The sequence below is a fragment of the Bidens hawaiensis genome, unplaced genomic scaffold, assembly GCF_021521415.1.
Source record: "Bidens hawaiensis isolate Kalapana, Puna unplaced genomic scaffold, B.hawaiensis_p1.1 tig00033520_1, whole genome shotgun sequence".
Lineage (NCBI taxonomy): Eukaryota > Viridiplantae > Streptophyta > Magnoliopsida > Asterales > Asteraceae > Bidens > Bidens hawaiensis.
Genome location: NW_027495748.1, coordinates 1 through 2,823, shown reverse-complemented (window position 1 = coordinate 2,823; position 2,823 = coordinate 1). Strand labels below are relative to the sequence as shown.

The following is a 2,823-nucleotide window of genomic DNA, read 5'->3' as shown; positions in this document are numbered from 1 at the left end:
ACATACATAGGTTTTTTTTTGCATGAACTAAAATACAAAGTTCAAAATCCGATATACATCCAATGAGTATGTTTAATAAACTAATAGGTATACATGAAACTCTCGGACATACCTAATATCAGACCGATAACTATATGTTGGAAACCTGATGGATTTTGGGTCAAGTTTGGGACAATATTTCATAATTGAGTATGAGGTTGAGATTACCTATCCCAAGCACAACCTAGTGCCCTCTCTAATAATAATAAATATATACATTCAAATAGGAGCGAGCAATAACTGAAATGTTAACCAAACATAATCACTCATATCTTTGTAGCTTTTATACATCGAAACCAACCAAACCCCATCACAATAGACATGGCTAATTTTGATTATTAACCGAAATTAATCTAACCAGAACAAAAACAAACAAGTTAACCAAATAAACCGAACTGACTAAACCGAAAATGGATGGGTCAGTTAATTGACGTAAGGAATAAAAGGGAGCCTGCATTCCTCTATTTTGTCGCCCTGATCTTTCGTTGACGGCTGCAGTCTACTCCTTCATTTTGACGGTATTTCCTCTCATCTTTTCAATAATATTCAGCGAATCGAATTAGATCTGTAGTCGGTTTATTCGATCTGTTAGTCAGTAAGGGTTTTCGTACATATTTGAATCCATGATTGATTGATTACAGGTGACGAGCTTGCTTTCAGGCGTTCGTTCGTGTGTTATACTTGTGTATCATTATGTAAGTAGTCCGTGTTTCAGTTTATACAGTTGTTTTGTTTCAATTATTTGTTTAGTTTGTTTGTGCTTATTGATGATGTGTAATGGTTTGGAATTTGGATTATGTATTTGATGGTTAAGAGATTCTATTTGTTTTTTTCGTTTAAGGTCGGACGAGGAACCCGTTGACCAGAAGAAGTACTTTGAAGATTTATGCAAGCCCAAGTGTGTTAGAGCTTGGCTTGACTATCAGGTTCGTTCTTTTCATATACCTTGAATTACAAATTTTCTATTTCAGTTAGCCAAATCAGAATGTGACTTGCAACATATGTTTATTGCAAATTTTGGTTGTCAAGTCACATAAATAGTTAAAGTTAGTAGTGTCTGAGCTTGATATGGTCTTTGTCAGAGTGAGTTTCAGTCCTAGATGTTTCAAATTTCAATGCCTGTGAACAATGTGAAAACTAAGAAACAATAAAGTGTGAAAGACTAACCATCAAATAGTTCAAGTTACTTGTCTAAAACTTCTAAGGGTAGGGTTTTTTTTTTTTTTTTTTTTTTTTTTTTTTTTTTGTGTTTACACAAAGAATTCGATACATGTTAGAAGTACATAATGAAATTATAGATCACCTTAAATCCAAGGTTTTTTTTATTACGTTTGGCCAAATAAAATTAATTGCATTTTGCAATTAGAGGGTATATAGCAAATATGCACCCATATGAGGTTGTCAAAGGTATGTTTTCTGTAGTCAATTTCATTTTGATCGTATTTGGGGAGAGAGCATTGACAAGGAGATTAGCAAAGTATGCTATATATCAAATAGACAGTATGGAGTTGACTTGGTGTTATCATCATATTTATTGTTCGCTTACATAGTCTTAAAACATTCACATTAGAGCCTCTATATTTGTACTTTCTATATAATAAATAGGAAGATATAGAGGAAAAACCTAAAACACAACTACATTGGAATTTGGATTCTCTATAATAAAGAATAATTTATAGAAAACTAAACTACACCTCTACATTTAGAGGCTCATATTCAATCCTTTATATTTTGTTGTGTGTGTATAAAATAGAGGTCAAATAATAATATACATGTTTGTGAGTAAGATAGAGATGGAGAGTTTGATGCCGGAGGTTTTTGAAAAATAAACAAAGTTTAAAGAAAAATTGTGTTTTCGTTAAATTATAGAGATGGAGATGGAGGCTCCATTGTGAATGCTCTTAGTGATCAATAACATACATATATAGATTATTATTTATTTGTTGCATTTTGATTTAAACAAGCAGTTATTAGTCAAGAAATAACTTTTCTCTGTATGGTGAAGCAAAATGTATTTAAAAAATTATGGAGTTTTTTTTAGCATAAGGTTAACAAATTTACTGTATGTTAGATGTAAGAACTAGGAATAACGGCATACTTGTTTTCTGATGCCACCACAAGCTTATGGGATTGAATTCAGGTTGTATTTAATTTCATTATGCAGTTAAGATATGCATCTTTAGATTGCCATTTTTTGGGTAGTTTTATAATTGTGGAATAGAAGTTACAAATGTTCAAGTATTTGTATTTATTAATAATGATTAGAACTAACAGATGGTGGGTGGGTTGGTTAGCGGTTCAAACGAGTACCCTTAGGTAGTTGTTGATGCGGGCTGGCTTTGATTTGTTTGAGCGAAATACTTTTTATCCAAATTCTAATACATGAGTTATTGGTCATATGTTACAAAATACGTTATATTGCTTCATTAATTATCTATTTTTGTCTCAAACATTCTAGGATGTTTTATGGATTAAAATGCTGTTTTTATTGATTTTACTTATCTGACTCTAGATATAAACATATCCTGAATGGTTTAATCGGCTTATCTATATTTGCATTTTGTCTTGTTGCTGTGGAGCTAAAATGACCTAATTTTCTATATTATTCTAATATAGTTCGTTATAATTTTCAGGGATGTGTAAAAAGGGTTCAGGCTGATGAAACGGGCCACAAACATTGCACTGGACATTACTTTGATTATTGGCACTGTGTCGACAAATGTGTAAGTTTATTCTCTTGTATGTCTTCTTGTTTCTCGAATCAATCTTGGGGGTGGCGAGTGG

The 2,823-nt window shown here is 32.0% G+C and overlaps 1 pseudogene across 1 annotated transcript; it reads left to right on the top strand.

Annotated features, from left to right (window-relative positions):
- Positions 1-693: 693 nt before the first annotated feature.
- LOC143584980 (cytochrome b-c1 complex subunit 6-2, mitochondrial pseudogene) lies at positions 694-2,815 on the top strand (annotated as a pseudogene). The gene is made up of 3 exons (XR_013144472.1): positions 694-734; positions 881-965; positions 2,673-2,815. The product of XR_013144472.1 is annotated as a cytochrome b-c1 complex subunit 6-2, mitochondrial pseudogene (transcript).
- The last annotated feature ends 8 nt before the right edge of the window (positions 2,816-2,823 follow it).